This window comes from Rhea americana, unplaced genomic scaffold, assembly GCF_003343005.1.
Source record: "Rhea americana isolate MKP2758 unplaced genomic scaffold, rheAme1 scaffold_259, whole genome shotgun sequence".
NCBI classification, from domain to species: Eukaryota; Metazoa; Chordata; class Aves; order Rheiformes; family Rheidae; genus Rhea; species Rhea americana.
The window spans coordinates 420,878-444,259 of record NW_028186378.1 but is presented as its reverse complement, the minus strand read 5'-3'; the positions used below and the strand labels follow the sequence as shown (position 1 = coordinate 444,259).

Here is a 23,382-nt window from a genome sequence, read left to right as displayed (position 1 = left end):
AGGTCCCCCTYGGATGAGGGTTTTCAGAAAGACACAGGGACATTAGACACCCACCTCTGACATGGAAGTGAAAAGGGAAATGAATGCTTTATTCTGCTCGCCCCAGGACTGCTGCAAAAATTGCAATGTACAGAAATACGTGCGTTATTTTTGGCCTTTCATTGTACAAATTTAAGCTCTTGCCAAGTGAAAATATTCCTTCAAATGCCCGTTTCATGCTCCAGTTTATCCTGTTGGAGGMTATTGCAGTCCCAGCAGCAATCTCTCCTCTTCTTAGGAGGCTGCTGGCCCTGGTTCAGCCTAGCACCAGGTCATCAGCAGTGCTCGTGCACTTACAGCACACTGTGTTAATACCGTATTGAGAGTGAGTCCTTGGGAGACGAGTGTTTGGAGTAAGGAGACAAGTTGGTTTTGTTCCTGTTTGTTTTGCTTGCCGTCCAAATTAATAATAGGTTAAAGATGTCCTGCTGATCAGCCATAACATCGCAGCGGCGCTATTTGTTCTGCCGCAGTTGAGCTCAGGGTCCTGGTGTGCTAAGGGAAGAAGACGCGAACACTGACACAGGCATGCAAGAAGGAGAGGCTTCTGGTCTAAAGAAAACGGTTGTCAGTGTTCAAGTGGCCTGGATGTGGTCTTAAGAAGAAGTGAGTGAGAGCTAGTGGCCTAGGTTGCRGGTTAGAAAGGCTTCCGTGGACGCTGTCCTGTGGACGTGCCGTTGCACATGAATCATCTGCGCCGTCGCGTACGAGTCTGCCGCAGCGATGACCTGCAGCGCCTGCCAAAGCCCTGGCATGGCAGCAGTCACATAAACCTCTCATGCACGGGCAGATCCTCCTGTCTATCTTGCCTTCCCGTCTCTGTCCTGAGTCCTTCCCTTCCAGACTCAGGGGACATTCAGACTTTCTCCTGTCCGCCAGCTTCCTCCAAGTTTTTGCCATCCAACGGAGTACAATAAATCGTGGCTGCCCAACGGTCTGCATTTGGCCAGGTGGGCTTTGCGCAATTCAGAAGGGAAAAAATCTGAAAGYTCTGTCTTTCTCACTATCTGTCTATCTGCTTCATATGTACATATATATATTTATGTGTGTGTATAAATAATACATGTGTAGAAGCAGCTTGTCTAGAACCACAGCATGCAGCTTTTCTCTGTCAGCGGGCTTCTCGTGAGTCTGGGCTTACACATGGGGACCAGATGTGGCTGTCCAAAAAGGTCTGTTTGCTTCTTACCTCGTTTCTTTTTTTCTTTTTCTTTCTTTTTTTTTCGTTATTTAAGTTCAGCAGGAGACATATGGACCAACTATCCATCTGAAGCTAAGAGGAAACCAAGAGTGATTGCTTACGATGCCATAAATAGCTAAATAGCCATTTTCAACAGTAAATAGGGATATGAGAATTAAGAATGAACTCTCCAAGCAGTTTGTAGACATTCCAGTTTCTTGTTTTAATATTTTCCTGGACCTTTTTTCCCTCCTCTTCCCTTCTCTTAGTGGGAGGTGACACATTAACAAYGCTTCCCATGAGCAGGAGGCCCAGTCTGGTTATCCAAAGCAGAAAGAAAAGCTSAGACTCTTCAAAAGGAGCCTTGCAGAACTAGAGTCCTCAGTTGTCTTGGGAGCTATATACTCAATTCTTTGAGGGGACCCTGAAAAATCCCATCCACATGATATTGGCAGTAGCTGCGAGGATTGGTAGATGCGTTGCCAGCTCTGAGTCTTTGTATTAATTTTCAAAGTTTTCATGAGCTGTCTCAGCTGGCCATCCTTTTTCTTGACAACAGTGAAAGAAAATGGAATTCCCATCGCATGGAATGACATTTTCTAACATTTTTCAATTTGCTTTTGTTCCAAATCAGGAGGAAAAGTCAAACTTTTTCACTGAGTTGAAGTTCTGATGAAATTTAGATTCAGAAACATGGAAGTAACCCTCCTGAAATGGTCTGTTCAGATAGTTTCAATCTAAATGCAGTTTATAGTAATATAAAATACGGACATCAGAATGAAAGGAAAGCCTAGACTATAATCAACATGAAGAAGYTGAAATGAAACTTTTGGCTTCAAACTCAAGTGTTTCTGATGTTTTGCTGTCCAGTTCTGTAGAAATCAAAATTTTCCCTCAAGTCAAATAGACTTTGAAGGAGCCTGCGGCCACTCCCGATCTAAAGGRAAGGTGGATTAGGAGTGACACTGTAGCTAGTTCAGCCACAGCACCCGAACACGTGGCATATTTTGGCATTTGGACACAGGCACTAAAAAAAGCATGAGGTCAGCAGTGTGAATCCTGCAGCAGAAAGCCATCTCCAAGTCAGTGAATTGGATAAATGGGTTGGACGTTTGGTGTCGTAGCTTCAACCGTGCTCAGTACTGGCCCAGCTTGGTTTTATTCAAAGTCAGCGGGAGCCRTTGACTGCAAGCCAGCACAGTCCTTGCAATCCCATTCTTTCACTAATTACTTCTGGCTGCTGTGGAAGCCCCAAGGACTTCAAAGGGATGACACTGGATTTACATGAGACCCTCTCTCTGGATCTTCCATCCATGTTTCTCAGCCCATGGTGGTCCATAAGGCTTCAGAAAGGGACCCACTAAGTAACTGCAGAAAACATGAAAACATATCACACGTTCTRACAAATGCATATTCCCAGAATGTTCCCACAAAGGCAAGGAAAATGGAGGGAAATCAAAGTGCTAACTGAACAATTGAAATTCATTTTTTTTTGGCTGTAAATGAAAATGCATGTGCACAAAATGGATTTTATTTCTCCAAAACATGAAATTGTTCTCAAATAAAATGCACAGAAAAACACACTGTATCCTGCTTTGAGAAGACTTTGGGATGCTACGGAGGCGATTCATGTCACTGGGCACCATCAAATGTCCTTATTAATGTGAGACAAAGGGTTTCTTTCAGAGATACAAAGGATTACTGGTGCATTAATCCCACGACAAAGTTGTAACCTCAGCAGCTTTAATATTTATATGTCTCCTCTGCAGGAAGCCAGCAATGCAGATTATAGGAAGGATGTCTCCTTGCCTTTGCGCAAGATATTTGGTCTTCCCTAAAAGAGCAAAGAAGATGTTTTTCACTCCATCAGTCATGCCATAAAATCCCAATGCAGGCAAGGAAAAAGCTCTTTTTCTTGTGAAGCGAGGCAGACAAGGTTAAGCGTGAATACAGCRTGGTATTAACCTCACCAATCCCCTGTCTGGAGTATTTGTGCTGTAATAGCATGTGGACATGTCCTCGCTGTGAAAATCCAAGCTCGCAGTGAAAGAGGACACTTGGAGGCAGGCAGCACCATTCTGCAATGTGTCACGTAGGTGCAGCAAGCACAGAGATGGGGTGTAGCTCCTCCGCCCTAGTGTCCACAGGTCTTCTCCCTGGTGTGGTGGTTGGCAGAAAGGAGAYTCCAGCTGCAAAGTTCAGTCCTTCCTCTTGCAACCTTTCTCACGCTTGCACCAGTTTTACACCAGTTGCTCCACTGACTCCCAATTTTAACCAGTTTAAGGGAGTGGAGAAACACAGGTTACCATGAAAGCATTAAGAAAGTGGTGTTTTTGAAACAGTCAGGCAGATATGACTGTGCTCATTTGACCAGGCTTTTAGCAACCTTCAGAGACTGGCAATTCGGACGGTAAACCCACTTTATGATCTGCTATTACCTGTGCTCTGTTCAGAAGCACCAGAACTCATTACGGGCGTAAACGGCCAGAGCACTCCCACATACACGCACAGGCAACCTTTAATACTCTGACTTTTCCGGCTTCTGAGCAACCAAAAGGAGAAAACACATTACTCTTAAAAAACAAAAGCAGCAGGGTTTGCTGCTGGTTTGCTCCACAGCCAGTGTTCTGTGCTTGAGGTTTTATTTTGCTGTTGCTATCTCATGAATGAGCAAAAAAATACACTTATTTTTTAGGAATCGAGTCAGTATGGTACACTTTCTGTCTTTTTATTTAACTGCATAGGAAATATGTCCTGCTGATCCCAAGAAACACCCTCGGGATGAGCCCTAAGACATTAAATCGAATGCCTGGACTTGATATAGCTGTGATCGCTGCGGTCACCTGCTTTCTGTCACTGCCTTCTGYGGGCTGCAGACTGCAATTCACCTTCCATTTGTAAAAAATCAGGGAGAAACTAMGGCTGGAAGGGACCTCAGGGATTCATTAGGTCGTCCCTCAAACTTGCAACTGATGGATGTCTGTCCGAGTTGATCTTAAAAACCTTAGGTGATGGAGATCCCTCAGCTGCCCTGCACAATCCCTTTATAGTAGAGCACTTACCCTCAAATAGAAAATATTTCATATCTCTAGCAAGCAGAAATACTCAGGTCCCAGCCTGCTCTCTTGACTGTGTGGTATCACACCAGAAAAGCTCCCCAAAAAGGCTCCTGTGGAGGAAGCCCTGAGAAATGCTGTCCCAGAGGTTTCCAGTAAGCTTACAAGTCCATTGGTGTGTGGTGCGATGGCCTGAAGACTGGCCTTACCCTCAACACTGCCTTGTGCTGCCATGCTGCCCCTCTCACCCAGCATTTTGGTTCAGTCATGGCTTAACCACAGGGTCACGCTCTTAAATGTGCTTGAACTAGATGGAGTATGCTAGTGMCCATAAGCCATCATGGCCTCCAGGTGCTTTGAGAAAGTATCTCCATTAGATTTTTGGACCATGCCTGGGATTGAGCAAAATTTGGTTGTTCCTCTAGGAAAAGCTCTAGGAAGCACAAAAATCTGTTCCTCCTTGGTGGCRTACCTCCAGATACCACCTGTGCAGGAGTTTTCAGTGGAAGCAGAATAGGTGGATAGTTAATACCGAGAGCACCATCTGGTGGGCTGCGGCTCTGGCCAGGAGAGTGAGTGGTTTGGAGCCAGGAACCGGGGAGGTTGTCCTGAAAGCGACCCAGAATTGCATCTGGTCGGGTGCATCAAGTGGACATGGCCCATCTAGTCCAGCTTCCTGTACCAACAATTGGCAACTGCAAGGAAAAGGTGGAAATAATCCCCATGTAGGCAATTAGAAAACCAAGTTTCTTCCTGCCTTCTGACAGCTGGAGCTTGATGCGCTCCTTGAAGCATGAAGCTGTATACCGGATCCTCCCAAAACTGCTTGGAAAAATCCCTAGCTGGGAGGGCTTAGCTCGAACCCAACCGTAAATATCCATCCCTTTTTTTGCAGGCTGATAAAATCTTAAAATCAATTATAATGTGGCAATGAGTCCCACAGGTTCGTGATTAAATAGCTATAATATGTATAAATGTTCCTCTCCAGTTCAAGTTGCCTGATTTTCAGTGTAACCAACGGCAACCTTCCCCTTCCACTGTGAGAGAGGGACTTTGCCGTGCCTGAGCAAGCTGTTTCGGACCAGCCACGATATCATGGTTTTGTCTAGAGCCCTAGGATATCCTGTTAATACTGGCATAGGCTCTGAATTTGCTGTGCTGGATGAAAACTAGAAAAGGTAACCTTCAAACAGTACCACAAGCCAAATGCAAATCATGCACATTTTTTAAAAAGCTCTCTCTCTCTCTCTCTCTCTTTTTTTTTTTTATTGAACCTTCAGGGCAACCCCTAATCCCTGAATGCTTAGAGGTGGGAGGTATCCTCTAAAACATGATATGCTTTTGCCAAGAAGCTGGTCCTCCTTTTACATGTGGGAGAACAAGTCAGAGACACTTCTTGGCCAGCCCCAGTCAGGGCTGCGGATCTGCCAGAAAGGTTCCCCCTTTACAGCACCCAGCCCTGGGGCTTTTTGCACTATAAAAATATAAATAATGCCAGCAAATTTTGCTCCATCAGAGTGTTTCCTSCATAGAGCGTGAGCTGTTGGGGAGCACGGCTTTCTGCATGCTCATGCAATTTGATGCAAAGCGGGGCCTCAGCTCGATCGGGGCGCTTGAGCACTGCCGTGCTATGAAAAGCACAACAGCTATAAAGATTTGCTGCCGTCTTGTGAGGCAGACGGCCTCGGGGTGGGGGGGGGGAAGACACTCTTGCTTCTCCGAGTCGAACTCTTATCCCCAGACTCCGAGAGGTCCCTCTGATTGCCATTAAACCGTTCCCCAAGAAAAGGTAAAAAACCTTATTAAGTGATTTTAGCACAGCTATGGCTCTCTGCTTATGTCAGGGTGYAGCCATCCATCTCCGCCGGGTCAGCTCCGACCTGAGTTATCAGACGGGCTCATGGCAGGAACGAATGGGTGATTACGGGCTCTGCCAGCAAACAGGTTTGTGGAGGTCTGTGCTGCCTCGTGSCTCCACCACCCTCTCCCTTCTCTTCCTTATCAAGGATTTCTTCTCTCCTCTTCCTGCTGGCCAGGGTCCAAGGAGGTGCCTCTCTTTCCAGTTTCTCCCCTTGTCCCTCACTTGGGCTTCTTCAAGATCCTTTTGGCAGAAAGAGAGGAGTGGATTTTGGCACAAGCCTGACTGGAGCAATAAGGGGCCTGGGGGAATATAATTAACAAGTTTATTACAGCTTAACGTCTTCTTAACCCTGTTGAGGGTGTTCACGCTGAGCAGGCTCTGTGGGTTGCTCTGCGGTTCTCCAGAACTAGCCCGGTGATGTCCTGCATATGAATGTGTGCATGTGTATCCGTACTTGCGTACGTAGATTTAATAATAGTGGTGGCTAGCAGTATTTTGTCCTCAGGCTCACTGTTGTTTTTCCTTGCAACTAGCTTAGGACAAGCACAACGAGCAAAATTAGGGATGAGGGAGCTTGTAGGCAGGCCTCAGTAGCCTCCTCTCACAGCTCAGCCAGCACGGGACTGCTTCCCACGTTTTCTCAGAACAAAAATTTCATAAGAGAACAGACAAGATTTTCTTATAGTTTTCGTAGCACGGCAGATGGGAACATGCAGCTCCGGCTGGCRTGCAGGGAAGAAAAGCCAGCTGCGTGGACCTCACGCTGTTGTTAAATAAAGTGTCAAAAACTGGTTTGTAAAAGCTCCTACTGTTCCTCTYCTTGAGCAAATGCTCCCAAGGGCTCCGCTGCCAGTGACAAACAAGTCATGTTAGCTACAGCCATGACCAAAACTGCTTATTCGCAGGATCTGCTGCCACCGTCACAGCGCCGGCCTCGGTGAGCRCAGCCGCCACGGGCAAACGCTCCACGGGCGGAGGGCTGCCAGCGTGTTTTCCTCTTCGTAAGACCTTGTTAAGATAAACCATGCCCAGGTAGGCATGCTCTGTGGGGGCTGCCAAGCTGGTGTTGACACTTGTTTGCTGCTAGCAGGGTTTTGATCTCAAGGTGTCCTTGAAACGCACGGAAGCAATCACAGTTACGTGCTGCACCAACGTCTCGACCTTCCTTTCCACCCCGACGCCTGGCTTCATCAACACTGGTATTGTCACGGGAAAAGAGATGCCTCGGTTGTAATCGCCGGCTAGGCGTGATGACCCACTGCTTTGCCTTCTAGCTATGTGCCCGTGCAATGCCACTGKCGCGGAGGAAACGAGGAGTGTGGATGAGCACCGCTGTGCTACAATTTAATGAGCCCAAACGGTAAAATCCATCATGCAGATGAGTTTCTGCCCGTGATGTTTCCCTTCTTCCAAACCTCCCTTTCCCTCATCTCCTAGCCTTTTAAGAGGGACCCTGAATCACAGYAAATGCTTGCTTCAGCCGCTGTGATTAAAACTGGAAAAGAAAATGATCAGTGAGCCTTGCTTTCTTCTCCCCAAACAATACCGAAAATCTCCTGAAACTGGCCTGCTCTGCGCGGTTTGAATCAAAACCTCTGCATTAATAAGCGTGCCTTTGGACCCTAAGAAGTGTCTTTTGTGTGGGGTTCTCCCTGAATTTTAATAAGCCCGGCTTTTTACAAAAGCCCTCCTCCCCCCCAAAAAAAATAAAATAAAGGGAAACAGCCACACGCACAAAGACAAATTTCATTAGGCTTCTAATCTCCGATGGGCAGCTCCTTTCTGACAAATACGCTCCCGCCGGTCTCTAAGCCYTTTCAGCCCAGCAACGCTACTTTGTCGGTGTTGTTTTGTTCCCACCGAAAACTTGGCCCGGGAGGGGCCYGCCTGCAAAACGCATCGTGGGACCCCTGTGCGAAACACAGCGTACTGCCATTAAGCAAGGCAATGCTGAAAAGCGCGGGGGATTTTTTTTGTTGTTTTTCTTTTTTTTTTTTTTCCTCCTCCGCCGAAAGGTGAGAAGTTGTTAATGAGGTGYCCCACGCGGTAGAAGCCCAGCAAATCCTTTGATTAAAACCAGTCCAAGTGGCAGAGGCTGAATTATTTGTGCTCGGTCCCTTTGAGGGATAGTAGTGGCAGTGGTTAAGGAAAGAGGAGAAAAAGATGAGATACAGCATACGCTAGGCAGCTGGTCTGCTTAATTTGGCAGTGAAGTTTTAGCTAATGTCAAGAAACGGGAAAGGTTGTTAAATGGCATCAGCACTCGATTTTGTAGCAAGACWGGCACAGGCAGGAGGAATCGCTTTGAAATGCAGCTTTTTGAGGGGAAAATAAAACCCACCAGGAAACTTGTAGCTAAAGGTCTTAGGTCTTAATTACCCTAGAAGGACTGACCTGCTGCAGRTCTATCGCGGGACAGATTTTCTGTGTGGAAGGAGGGAGATCAGGGGCTTAATCCTCCCCCCTCACCCCCAGCCACGGGCACGTGCCCTCGTGTGGTATCTCCTCCCAGAGCTGTAGCTGGTGACAGCTATAACAGACCGAGTCGTCCAGCAGATGCTCCTGGCAGTTTGGCTGGAGGAAGACACAGCTGCAGCTCTGTCAGGTCTTCCTAGAGGACAAAGTTGACCATGTGTAGAAAAACTGGAGGAAAAAAGCACAAGGCCTTTAAGTATTTTTAAGTGGGAGCTTTCTGTGGAGTTTTTACCCATGCAGTAAATATTTGGTCACCTAAGAGATTTCCTGCGCATCATTTGTCTTTTAATTGGATTGTCTGTCTTTATTTTGTAGCTGGTAATGCATGCAGCCAGCCCTCCCTTCTAGATGAAAAAGGAGCAAACYCAACCCTACACCTTAAAAATCACCTGCCTGCTCAGAGGTGGGCTTTCACGCCGGGGAAATAAATCAGGCAATGCTGGTGGGAAGCCTTGAAGTTCACCACATTCACTGTAGAGACTCCTTCTAGTGTGCTTTTGTGTCAAAAGCGATGATAAACCTCTAACAAAAATCTCATCTAATCGAAACCCACTTAATTACTGCAAGCAGTGCAAGGCTTGAGGGAGAGGAGCCCAAAAGCTCAGGTGAACTTGGGGCAACCAAGTCCTGCTTCAGACATAAGGCCTGTAGAAGGGCTTTTGTGCTTGAAAGCTCATCTGGTTATTTTCCCCACTGACATCCTTTGGGCTAATGAACGATGTACGTCCCTCTGTAAACGCTCAGCGTTAGCCCGTTCAGCCTACAATAACACTGCCTTAAATGCTAAAGGTAAAAGAGGCTTCCAAGCGGATACTTGCATTTGAAATATTGCCCATCACTTATGAAACTAAAGGTTTTCTGAAGTCTTGTTTAGAAAGGAGGGGAAAAGCTGTTGGGTGCCTTCTCCACCTCCCTCCAACCCGATGGCCTACTCTCTTTTGTGCGATGGATGGTGACAATGAACCAGTAAAATGTGAATTAAACATCAGAGAGATTTTGGGACAAAGATCCCAGCACCGAAAATATTTCAGTTGGTTACCCTCAGCCAAAATCTATAGGTCAGATAAAGCTGGAGTTAAAGTGCCTTTTACCTCCTACTTCTCTGACCAGTTCTGTGCAAGCTCCGTTTTAAGCAAGCGAATAGTCCATGCTCTTCAAATTAAACACACACAAGTGCTTCCAGGATCAGTTCATAGGGTTTGAACTAAGACAAATGACAGGTTCTGGACCAGATCTTGCTCCAAAATCTAATAATAATAATAAAAAAATCTGCCCTGATGGCCGCCTTTATATTTAACGCAAAGACAATGTGCAGAAACGGCAGATTACAGAGTGCAGATGGTACCTGTTGCCCCTATCCACACAACAGCAATCCGGAAAAAAAWAACTACCTGTCTCTACTCAGCTACGAGGCTCAGTTTTAATGGATCCTACGCAGGGAGGTCAGAGACTCCCCACAGGAGAGATTATTAGTGAATAAATCAGAGCAGCTCCAGCGTTAGTAGCTTTTTTCCATTACTACGCTCAAACCCAGGACACAGCCCTCAACAGAGAGATCAGGTATCACTAGCTTTGTCCTGCTTTGCATGCAAGGGAAGGGTAGAGGAAGAGTGCAACAAAAYATGTTTGCTTCAGAAAACCGTATCATATGCTAAGTTCAAAAAAATAAGGTTTTCAGCTAGATTGAAGCGAATGACTTGCTGGAAAACAAGCATGCATAGCTCAGGCTTGAGTGTGGCCAGTGATGGTGCGGTTGGAGCTACAAGACCGAGGCTACTGAGAGATCCCGGTTTCCCTGAGAAATTTTGGGTTGTGTTGCTGGGGTTGGGAAGTCACTCAGGCCCTGAGAACGCTGTGCTGATGCTCAGTGATGCTCGCTCATCCTGGGGTCCTCTGGAAAGCCAACCTAAATAGGAAGGGGGTGAATAATAAAAGCAAGGGAATGGAATAAGGATAAACAAAACATGGCTCACATGCAACATTTCCCTGAATCATCTGGGTCCTAAAGACGTCTAAATATAACAAATATTGAAAACTTTAATCCCTTCCAGTATAAACAACAACAAAGAATTTTTTCCTGCCTGGCAGAGAAATAGGAAAAAATTCCATTCAGATCCCACAGGCAAGTTAAGGACACGACGAAATCCTGCCCGTCGCGGTGGCACGGCCTTTCTTAACCTTTCTGGCTGCTTGAGATACAGACTTGAAGCAGCCTTGCTGGGACCTGCTTTCCAGTTTGCAGTGGATTGGCTGGGGTGCGGCTGGGAATATCTAAGCATCTGCAGAGCTGATCTTGCCAGTAAGGCTCGAAGGAACACAAAACAAAATCCACCCTGTGTCTTTAGCAGCTCCTATTAAGGCTGCATCTCAAGCCAGAGTTTTCCCGCACTGAAGGAGCACTGGCTGAGGAAATGTGCAGCGATAACATCTGGCTGTTCCGACCATCTGCAGTATTTTTAACTGTGTGTGGTTGGCCATGAGAACTGGGAAGACCCTGCCCCARCAACGTCGGCTCAGGGTTATAATAAGGTTTCTTTTCCTGTGTGAATGGGAAACATGCGATTTGAGCAAAGGGGACAGAGTGGTGTGGCCTGGGGAGAGGGAAAAGCCCAAGCTGCTGTGCTGTTAGAAGCATTGCAAAACCGAGGGAATGGGCAGCAGAGGGAGGCCAGGCTCATGGACCATCCCCAAACAGCATCTCCTATTGCCTGTGGGAGACCGATCACTGGGCTCAATGGGCTGRCAGGAACCAGTGGGATATTTCCCATGTTATTAAGCCCTCCAGCCTGAGATGATCTTTTTGAACATCCAAGGTCAGAAGTCTTTGCACTCACCTTCTGAATTCGGCTGGCTTTTCATCTTTTGAAAGCCCACTCGCAAAGCCCAGCAGGGTAGTCATAGCACCCTGCCATGGCCAGCTAGACTCCGTGTGTTTCCTCTATCTTAAATATGGGGAGACAGACGTAGGAGCTTGTCCAGAGAGTGTTTCCTTTAAATGAAGCCTGTTCTCTGCACAAACCCCATAAATCAAGCTGACTGATTTAGTAGGACATTGGCTAGTTAAACACYCCCTGGCCTCCATCCTCTTCCTCCATCCCTCCCTCCAACCCTGAGGCGTAGTCCCAAGCTCTCTGCTTTGGGCTGGTCTCGGTGACCTCTCAAGCAACAACCAGGTGCAGGCACACTTAGCACATTGCCCATCTGCAAAGGGTCCAGGTGGACAAATACCCAGAGCTGAACCTCAACAACCTGTGGCAAATGCAGACAAGAGGAACAGATGTGCAGAGAGGTTTCAGAGTAGAGCTAACCCACAGTAAAGGTTAAACTTGGCATGCTGTGTGGTTAACAGGAACTCCCTTGATAGAGGCAGCGCTTAAAAACGTATCAGGTTAGATTGCAAAGAACAAGAGCTAATGCAATACAGAAGAAATCTGGGAGTAGAGCAGTGGTTCTTTAGCTAGTAACATCTGTCACGGCTCTGTTGATTGGGGTGGAATTAATGACAGTTTACAGATTACACCTGCAGTCTTTTTCCTCCTCTCAACTGAGTAGCTGAAAAGGTTTGGCTTTTTGCAAAGGTCTTCCTCCTCCCTGGTTAAAAGCTATGTGAAAAAGCAAACAGCTAGCAGAGGCCTGTGATCTGCTGCAGCCCCAGCAAGGTAAAGAAATCTCTAAAAAATGAGTGTAGGAATTCAAGGCTCTTTTCATGTCACCCATTTTTAATGACCTGGAGCTGATGGTGGGAATGCTACCTTGATATTTCTGGCATATCTGGACTGGGAGGGAAAGCATTAGCAGTAGATGAACTGCAGTTTTAAAATGGAGAACATTGCAAATTAAATCAGAGTATTCTAGCAATAGTGCATATGTTTGGATATTAATAGCATTGGAAGACATTTATAATGYGCATAAATTCCTCATTCTGTTAAGATGGATTCAGGCTTGGGATAAATGACCAGGTAATGATAAACAACTGGCACCCAAACGTAGGCTATTCTTTGCTGTGCAATGCACAGTTAGGCTGTGGTGTTCTCTTGCCATGTGCTGTATCCACACCTAAAATAGATTTGACTCCTAAGTAAGAGGAAAAACTCGTGTGTCCAGGCAAAAGCTGACAGCATGCTCCTGGGAATCAGGGAAAAACCTTCCTGAAAGAGTGGAGGTCAATGTGTACTCCTATAGTATGCGTCTCCTTATAGCTCTGTGTGCAGCAGCTGCTCCTGATGCTGGTTAAAAATAAGAGATTTGCAGTGACGTGGTTCTCGGAGGGCAAATGGATGGCAAAGTGGGAGTTTTTCCAAATATGTGGCCAAGACACTATCTAAACTATAAAGGATAAACAGTGTTAACAAAGCAATGAATAAACAAAGGATGTCAATATGACCTGATTTTTATCAGTATTTGCCAGGATTTAGTCAGTTCCCTGCCATGTGGCCATGGTTTCCTGTTTATATGCAGCTTGTAAAAGAGATAGTCGCAACAAAAACCCTAGCAATTGGCATCTGTAATTTATCTTATTCCTAAAGCTTAAAAACCAGCCCATGTTACTCCAGCCATGATGGAGCGGGCTAGGTCTTGCTGCCTGCTGAATAGCAGTTGGGTAACTGAATGTTGCTAGTTGGGCACTGGTTTTGGTTCCCAGGTCCCATCATGTAGCCACGTCTTGTGAGGATTTGAAATCATTCAGTTAATCTAAACAGGAGAGAACATGTCGTTTGCTTACAAGAAGAAATACAGGAAATTAATTCACCATAATTTTTTAGCTTCTTGTTTGACAACCGATGACAAGCATCTCTGGAGTCAATCTTGGGAACACACATACAGAGCTGTTTAAGGGGAATTTCTGCCTTATTATCTGCAATAATTCATACTCCCAAGAGTGCTTATCTTGTGTTGACTGGTGGGACCACTGTGTGCAAGCTGAGCTTCTGTAATGAACGTTCTTCCAGAATATTAATACTTTCCGTGCTTCCTTTGGCATGCTTGACAGGAGGAATCTAGATCACTTATTCACCACTATCTCTCTGCCAGGGTGGTGCGAGGGAATCGGTGTAGGTCTCCAAATTTCCCTATGGAAAGAAAGTAAAATCTCACTTACTTCTGGTGAATGAGACTTAAAAGAAAGACAGAAGAAASTCTATATGGAGTTCTGATGACACCAGTCAGGGGAGCGAAGGGGTCTCACAAACCCTCAGCCTCAGTTTACACTATTCCTGCTGACGTTGGTAGGACTTAGGCGAGGTAGGACTCTGAAAGGGTGCTGTCACTTTTAAAGTCTCAATTCACAACACGAGCTATGCTGAGTCAAACAAAAGTGCAGCTAGCCAAGGATCCTCTCTCTAAGAGTAACCAGAAATAGATGTCTACTATGTAGATGACTGTAAGAGCTGGGCAAGTATGTATGATATCTCCCTCCTGGTATTCCTCCTAAGCTGGATGGAGTCCCTCTGTATTTCATAACCCTCAGTGGAGTCCTCAGTGCGTGAACCAGTCTAGACCTCACAGCGTGACCACCAGGCAATGGAAGTGTTTAGTGTTGAGAGATGTAACAGGACATGTGGAAGAGMTGTTCCCCAGACCCTGCCAGGCTCTGCATCCAGCACGTCACCTCCATCCGCACAAGAGCAGCGTGCGTGATCCCTCCTATTTGTACTTTCTCAATGTGGAAAATACCAGTGAAAAGTTACGTGCTTATAGCTTCTCTTTTTAGCTTTTACTGGSTGAAAACTGAATATTATGTTTTATTTATATATACATATATATGTACACACATACATATATATGTAAAATGTGATATGAATGATATATGTATATCATACAGATATATTTTGGAACAAAAGGGAATTTGTCATTTTAAAAAATGTAATGAAACTTGCTTTTAARAAAGAAGACCCTGTCATTTTGGTTCCTTTCTTGAAAATGGGACACATCTGACTCCTGATCCAGTGCTAGAGTCTCCAAATCTGGCATCTTCAGGCTCAAAGTAAGGGTCAAGCATGAAACTGAGCTTCAGCTTAGAACTGCCACAAAGTACATTCAAATTTTCATTAAAAGCAATCAAGGGCAAAACAAGGAAAGCTTAGACTATTTGACTTAAGTTTTTGAGTTATTTGGTGAGATCTGCAAGTAGTTTTTCGCATATTCCATATTTTGTTTGCCTTGATGGCAACCTAGTGAGGATTTGGAATCTATTGTAGTGTCATATAAAGATTATCCTGTTCGTTCCTTTTTTTTTTTTTTTTTAAGGAGCTTGATGAGTATTTCCATATAAAGAAGAGAGTCTGAAGGAGCAGGTTTGCTTTGCTGTTTCCAGGAAGGAGGACAGTTCCATTTTCTGGGGTACCCTTAGATGATACCACATGCTTAACCACAAAGACRCTTGCTTGCGAAAGCGCTGGTGGCCAACTATGGGCAGAGGCCAAGTGAGGCCCTTTTCGCTGAGGTTTCCACGTTGCAGTTTCAACGGAGCCYTGAACACACAAAGTGAAATGTTATCCCTGCCAAGTGGCTTTAATACAGTCTCATCAATCTATGCTGCAAGCAATTAGTGTTGTGGCATGAGAAGACATAACGTTGACAAAGTCGTTTATGAAGGTCTAAATCAGGAGCAAAAAAAGCGGCGGCACTGTCAAGCCTCTCCAGTTCCTGTTTATTCCACAATAAGAACCAAGGTTACGGCTTTAACAATGGATTAACTAATATTTTACAGGCACAGAAAGCCCTGGAAAAATGAGGGAGGAAGAGGTTTACCTCCCACCTAAAAAATATTTGAAGTGGCGTTACCGGGCAAGGCAAAAGATAGGCAGAAGTCATCTTTCCAGAGGAAGGCTTTGAGAAAATGAGGTGAGCCCACATAGCAAGGCTCAAGGAGAGAAGAAGCAGCCCAAGGGGTGTTTGCTCTCARGGTAGGCTAGTTTGACAGTCCGTCAGTCTGTGTCATCAGTAGGTCAAACCAAGTTCAGTCTTTAAGTCGCATGTGCCTGAACTCTCCCTGGAATGACTGCTTGTGCCGAACTTCGGCAAACCTACCTTTGCGTCAGAGGTTCTTCCATACACGTTGGCTCAGGCTGATTGTTCTGGGCTGTTTTTACACAGCATAATTATTTTGCTCTGCGGAAACATGCCTGAAACAACTGCAAAAGTGCTCAGGTAAGGCCGTTTCTGGAGTGTGGYTTTTCTGAATCATCTGGATAGTGAATCCCAGGAGATGCGCCTTATCTCTGGAGGCTTGYTGGGCTTTTGGCCCCAGGTAGGATAATGCTGAAATCTGTCCCTGATCCTGGCCTCTCAGGCAGAGTAGCTGCTGCGTTTCATGCACGGAGAGTCCCAGCTCTTGGCAGCGGTAGCCTCTTGGAGATGTCTTAATATCACAAAATCAAGGACAAAGTGGGGAAAAAAAAAAAAAAAAAAAAAACAGCAGCAATCTCCTAGAGGGAGCTGATCAAATCTGCCCAAGGTTAGGTAATGTCATAAACATGTGGCCCTGGGAGAGGCAGTTCTGGGTTGCTTCGGGCTTGTGTCAGGAGGCTGGTACTGACTTGCAGCTCGACTTGCCTGTCAAGCCCGTTGCTCTGAAGTTAGCTGGGGCCATGGGTTCTTGCAAGATCGAGGTTGCTCTTTTTTTTTTCTCTCTTTTTTTTTCTGCTTGGCCTATGCTGTTTGTCAAGTTTTATCTATTTCTGCTCCCCWAGCAGCTGCAACATGTGTAAAATACCCTGGTCTCTGCCAGCCTGCTCCTGGAAAAGCAACACAAGTGGAGGCCTGCAGCCTTTTTCATGTAAATGTTTGTTTGCAGCATGATTGTCTTGCAAACCTAGCCGAAGGCACTTAAATTGGTTTAAAGGTTTGCAGTTGCACCCTCTTAACAGCCCTCCTGACAGCTCAAGTCATATTGAACTTGTTCTGGCATTCGTGTGCTCGTCACACGGATTTTTGCTGTTGAATGTAGCTTTTTTATCGCTTACCATCAGTTAAGAGACATTTAAAATGAAGTAATTTCCTTTTTATTTTCTTACTCGGTTACTGCCAATCAATGTGGATGAGATCACCTGCATTTTATTTGGCGGTCAAAGGAGAATTTGGCAACATCTGCCTTGGGTATTTCTTTTTTTCTGCYGTGAAGAGGGTGGGCTTTCCGCACAACAATTAGCATTCATTCGCTAAGTGGTTTTGCAAGCATGTTTACAAGAAATGCAAATATCATAGGACCGTGGTCTTTTTTTTGTTCTCTAAGGTTCACCTAACTTCAGGCCCTGATCCCACAGGTTTTCTAGCTACATTTAACTCTCAGCTCATGGTGAGGTCCTTTGAATGACTGCATGTCTAGGGTTGAACCATATCTGCAAACCTCTGTAAGACTGAGGTGCTAAGATATGAGTGGTCTTAAGCCTGTTGAAAACGCTGCTGTATCATAGCTTAAAAATAGGGACTGTTTAGACCTCTSAAGGCTTTGAGCAAGGGAATTTTAGTCTGAGGCATATAACTTGAAAGTGCAACCGTCTTGGTGGATAAAGTGAGTCTCTGATGTTAGCCTTCCACTGAGATAACCCAAGGAAGCTGACGCCTCCAGGACTGTATTGTTTCATGTCAAACTGTCTAGTTGCAGAACAAACACGATAGTGGGGTGTTGATTTATGAAGTGGTAGCTGAGTTGCTGACCAGGAGCAGGAGAAACATGCTGTATTTGAAATATGAAAGTCCAGAGAGGCTTGTGGTCTGCCTGGGGTCTCTCCAGCCCCCTGCAGTGCTGCTACACGCTGGCTCCTCATGTGCCGGTGGGAACAGGAGTCAGGGAGGCATTAGRTTTCTCAAGCCTCAGTTTAATGCATAAAACAGCCTTTTGCTCTAAGGTAGCTGGCGGATCTCAGCTCCACCAGTCCTCCAGTGCAGTGCCAGAGCATGGACAGGGCTCCTTGCAGAGGCAGACGTACCAGCACTGCCCATGGAGTAGCACTTGGCCAGATGGGTGTCCCTCACCTGTGCTGGAGATTTCAGGTCTCTGCCAGGCACAGCAAGAAAGTCGAATGAAAAACCAGTGGCGTATGATGGCCCCTAGCTTCTCTCCAAGAGGATCAATGCAAACCGGGTGGGATGTGTTGGAAAGAAGCACCCACAGTTTGGACTGGCACAGCAATGTTGTAACTCTGCACAACCGCAAATCCGAGGAGGCTCACTCTCTCTGTTGTGACGGATCATCTTTCTTACAGTGTGTAGCAGCTGCAATCCAGCAGCGCGGTGGCTCCAGCTATGACAGGTCACCCCAGGAGCAATGCGACAAGTGAAATTCATCTTGTGATTCGCCGTCATTTACTGGATTTCTCTCTGCTCTTCCCAGCTGGCTGGTTTTCCTGTAACTCGTGGGCACGTTGTGGCTGTGAGCCCTCTCTCCTTCTGTCAGATTTGCATGAAGTTGGCCAATACATTCACAAGAGATTAAGGGAGGATAGACAAATGCATATACCGTTTCCCGAGGAAACAAGGCTAAAAATAGAATTGTTCCTTCCCGATCAATTAACTTTATGGACTTCAAAGAACAAAACCGACTGATGTCTTGTTTTGTGGAAGGGGATTGGCCAAGGATGGTGAGAAAGGGTAATTTTAGTATGATGGAACAAGCCAACCTGAAGACCCCTCCCACACTGCAAAAATAGCCCCTTGCGGGCATTCCCTTGGAAAGTCTYTGCTTAATTATGGCCTAATTGCTGCTGTGGATGCTGTTCTCATGCCTTTTGAAGATGTCTTGAGACTGGTCTGTGGAAAACTGTTCTAAAACATGTTTTTTTAAGACATAGGGCCAAGCCAAAGGAAATATGCCATGGAGTCGTGCGTCTGATTGGAGCSTATCAAGATGCAGGGACGAGGAAATGCATATCTTGTTCCTTCAAGTAGCGAGAATTAACTGCATGTGAATATGGATATCCAGGGTCCTGGAAATAGTCACGGGGAAAGGAGCAACAAGCAGATAAAACTTAACCCTGGCCCTTTTCTACTTCGCATTTCAGACACAAGGAGCTTCTCCTGCGAGTGTCACCAATTTGGAGGTGTAGTACTTCAGTGGTATAGGAATGCGTTTTCGTGTTACTCAAAACAATTGTTTGCGTTGAATTTAGATCTCTACATCAYCTTTTATACTAAACTGTAGATCTGTAAACTCGATAGAGCTGGAAAACCTATCCATAGGAGCCAGAAGAAACTATAGCTAATAATTAAATAGGAATTATGGAGGATAACTGCTTTAGTAAATCAAAGTGCGCTTAAGCAGGGGAATGTAGAGGAGCTGGGCAGACCCGGGCCCGGACTGAGGTTACCGCAGCCACTGCCTGCACTGCCGCATCTGCAGCGGCGCTGGGGAAGGCAGGGGCTCGGGCTCCAGGGGAGATGCGTTAATAAAGTCACCCTTGTTCAAGGTTATGATGGGAGCTGATTACTTCTGATTAGGGATTTGTATTCAGTTGTGATATCCCGCAATTTTTATTACCTTTAAGGTAATAATTGCAAATAATAAAATGACAAATTATTGTAATTAAAGTTTAATTAATTACAAGTCCGTTACTTTTAAGCTTATTCATTGCCGAGAGAATGATAGTGAAAACAATTCATTAAAGTACTTGATGTGTAAATTGTGAAGTAAAGCATTAATATCAGGTACCTCATGTATTTACTTTCTGTTTAGCAGTGGAGAATTCGTACAAGGAAAGGCAGTTCCCCTGGCTGGTTTTAACTGCCTTCTTTAGGGAGCAGGGAAATACCAGATGATATAGRGCAGAAATTATTCCCCAAGTCAGGTTCTGCATCCTCTAAAGCAAAATGCTGAGCATGCAAAAAGCAAGAGTGCTGCTTCTGCTTGCTACTGTGCACGGCTAATTATTTTAACAGCTACTCGGAGACGTGGCAGTCCTGTACTGGGATGACACTTTTTCAAAGCATTTTTGTTGGCCAGGTTTTCTGGTCACTTTTCTGAGATAGGKGATGGGAAAGAAAATGGAAAAAATACAGCTTGGAGAATGCGGTGGGGAGCAGGGCCCCAGTTCTCCCGTTTAGGGAAGCTGATGGATATGCTGATGGTGTCCTGGGCTTGGCTGGCCTCGTTTCAGGCAAACGAAGCGTTGCCAGGGCGTTGATGGAGAGTGCCGGTAGAAAACCCCTCTTTTCCCAGCCTGCCTGTTTTCCTTCTGCCGAGTGACCCCACGTAAACAGTGTCCAGGCAGAGGGTCAGCATCAGTCCGGTAACACCAGGCGGGCGAGCGCGCCCGTCACATCAGCCATAAACACTTCCCTGCGTTCCCAGAGGATGCTGACATGCTGCCCTGTCAACCCGCGGCTTCCCTGGCAGCCGAGCGAGCCTCTTATCGGCGCTCTCTACACCACGCCGGCCTCGTTTGCGAAGGTCTATTTGTCTTCAGCTTTTGCTGGCTTAATTCAACGCAACAAGCTGAGCTGGATGCTGTTCCCTTTGGATAACCTGAGCGATAGGTCATGGCACAGCAGCCTGCTCTGGGAGGCTGGGGGCCAGGGCACCGTGTCAGGGACAGGATGCTCTCTGCACACCCGTGCCATGCCGTTCGCACTCGGACAGCCCCGGCCTTGGGCCTGCAGGAATTTCCTTGGCAGCAGAAGCCCCTGGTGCAACGTCTCCACAGTGGGTCCTGTCCCCAGGCAGTGAGGATGAGCCATTTCCACATTTCCCTCCAAGCTATTGTCAGGCAACTACCTCACACCTGGAATAAGTTCAGCGCTTTCCAGGCAGAGCAGTCAGTGCCATGTTGGAAAGCACAAAATAATATTTGCCTTTTGTTAAGGGCAGCCAGCCTTCTTCCACGCCACCCTCTGCACTCCAAGCTGTCAGCAACCCATGCATAATTTTATCTAACCTTTGCCAGCTAATGAAAGAAGAAGCTTTTCTGTCAAGGGGGAAAGCATGAATGAAAGGGAGACGTGATCAGACAGAAAGGCACCTCCAGCTCGGACAAGGAGAGCCTAAAGCAGGGAGGCACACCCAAGGTTAATAACACGTTGCTCCACCAGCTTCTATCTAATCTTGGAAAATGTCCTCTGCTGCAAAGAAAAATGGGAAAGTGATTATGTGCCTTGAAATAAGGTCTCGCTCTACTGTCTAGACAGCTTTAAAAAACATCAAGCTAGGGTGTTCCTATTTATGAAAAATGCAGCTGTACTTCTGCCTTCCTCCAGCAAGAGAAGAAAGCGGTGCACTTGAGGTCATTTGGCTGCAGCGTGTTCGCTGAGCTTGTCCATGGGAATTTATTCCTCTCCCTTTATTTATTTTATTCCTCGTGCTGTACAGCTTGTGCTTCCAACCTGCCRTCTCCAGGGCTCTCAGCCGCTGGATCTGTCCTTGGGCGAGCTGAGTAGGCTTTGCAGGCAAGTCTCTCCTCTCCTGGACGTCTCTCCTAGGCCTGGCCTAGACAGGGATGAACTGAAATGGCATTCGCAATATCAGAGTGTTCTCTTGCACGTACAGAGCAGCCTTCGCTTTGGTGACAGCAATGGGAGAGGCACAAAACATGGGAAAATTAGCACCATGTGGGGACCTCCGGCAGTAGGCTTTTCTGCTCAGCACAGACATATGTCTGTACGGAAACGAGCTCTGGACTTCATTTTTCATATTAGTAACATCAAAGTTGTCTCATCCCTCCACCAGACCAGCTGAACAAATRCCCATGTGAGTCTTACTGGGGCTTTGTAACAGTTTGTAACACCAACAGAATGGGCTGGTGGATGCTAACCTGGGTATTTTTGTTGCTGCAGAAGTATAACTAGCCAGAGGAGAAACGCAGGCAGCCTTCAGGCCCTTAATAGAGTCTCTTATAGTCTCTCTTTTAAATTGGAAGCGTTTCATTTGCTCTAAATGCAACCTCAGCAATTCCCTTCACTTTTTTTTTTTTTTTTTTTTTTTTTTTTTTTTTTTTTTTTTTTTTTATTCATAGTGTTTGAACTTCTTCCTAATGGGATTGAGACGGGAGGAATGTTATGTCAAAATCAGATGGGCAGGATTTTCCAAAATGCCCAACCCCAGAAGAAGCCCGGCTGCGGCTGGCCTCTCAGCACCCCTTCCTAATCAGACCCGGTATGTTTGCAAATGAGTGAATTGGTTCATGGCATCTATTAACTCTAACAGAAGATCAGCCCTAGATAGTCTGAAAAACCTATTGATCATGGGGTTGTGTCCTACAAAAGGGAGAAATGGGTCAGCAGATATGTTAATCCCAGCTTGATCTAAAGTCTTCRGGACAAGTGGCAACCTTCATTTAATGGAACAGTGAGATCATTAGGAATTCATAATGAACGCTACCGCAGCCATAAAAGTAGGTCACACTTACCCCAGGAATACTTCAAAATGAGTCTGTCCCCGTTCCTGTGCCACAGCAGAGATGGCTGGGGGCAGACTGACAGCTCTGTCTTGGGATTTGCTAACCAGACAATTTTAGGAACAAAAGGGGCCAAATACTGCAGACATAAAATGAGTTATGTTATCCCAGCTTACATGATGGCTTAAGAAATGGCCTGATTCATTTCCAAGTGTTGAGTCTTGCTGGCCACAGGCTGTGGCTCTTCTGCCCTGGATGAGCTTARGGTCAGTTTGGGAAGAAGCAGGTGTTTGCCAAACCAGACAAACCAGGCCAAGGACACAGGAGAAAAAGGGAAAAGATCCCCGCTCAGGATTTTGCACTGAAGAGGTCTGCCAGTGCCTCCAAAAGGGGGTTGCAGCTAGGTCTTTGCAGCTAGGTCTATGCTGATTGTCCATGCTGTAAATTTTAAGCCCGGCTCCTGGGATGCTCGAATGCCTCCCATACAGTGGCCTCCCATCTGAGCTTCTCTCCCCACCTGCCAAGCCTCTCCTTTGGTGGATGGTACTGACTTGAGCTGCAGGCTGTGGCCTCAGGCAATTTCACATTTCATATTTCCTCTTCCTTCTGCCGCTCCATTTCTCTCTCTTAAACAACCTGAAGCAGAAGCAAAATCAGTCTCTGGAAGCAGACACACCATCTGCAGACTGTTTCCTAGTAGGACCCTCTTTTGTGGGGTGCATTAAGGTGGTGGGATATGTCTTAGTGTCAACGAAATGAGCTTGGTGTAACAGCTTTGGTGGACTGTGGATGGAGCCTGGTCATTTTCAGGGTGGTTGGAGCTGACTTTAAAGCAGATGACAAAGGTTTGGATGTCAAGGGCTGTGCTGAGTGGTGGCYGACATGGGGAGAAGTGGAGGAGGACATAGTGCAACCACGATGATGGGTTGTCAAAAGCCGATGCTGACTGTCAGAAGGGCCTTGAACAACGAGCAATGGCAACCTCAGTCAGGGCGGCAGAGCTGTCAGCTTTGAAACCCACCGTTCGGCTAGCACCCCTGGAGCTGGACCCATCCAGGCAAGGGCAGCTTACACCAGTGTTCCCAAACCCCAGCTGGACATCTCTGGTTCTTTCCTAACTCAGTTATTTGGACTCTGAACAGGAGGGCCCCAAATGTGGCTGGGGGGAGCAGTTCACAGCTGGAAAGAGCTGGGSAGAGACACCCCATGGCAAAGATACTTTGGATGGCTCTAGGGATGGCTCAGGGTGGGGGGGGTCATGCCTGACAGGAGTGCATCCAGCAGGCAGGCCACCCCTCTCTCTGGGGGCATGCTGACCCTCATCTGCCCATGGGAGTGAGGTCCTGCCACTTCCACCCCCTGATCCTCTTTCACTCAATCTGTGCATCCTTTGCTCTCCATCCCTGAGAGGGGCTGTGTCCTCCTCCAGCGTCATACAGGTCACCG

General features: G+C 46.4%; 1 long non-coding RNA gene across 1 annotated transcript in view; it reads left to right on the top strand.

Moving 5' to 3' along the window:
• Positions 1 to 7,090: 7,090 nt before the first annotated feature.
• The window catches only part of LOC146594467 (uncharacterized), a 30,151-nt gene continuing 13,859 nt past the window's right edge, over positions 7,091 to 23,382 (top strand). Inside the window, exon 1 of the long non-coding RNA XR_014896174.1 lies at positions 7,091 to 7,168. This is a non-coding gene — a long non-coding RNA (uncharacterized LOC146594467). The remainder of the gene's footprint in view (positions 7,169 to 23,382) is intronic.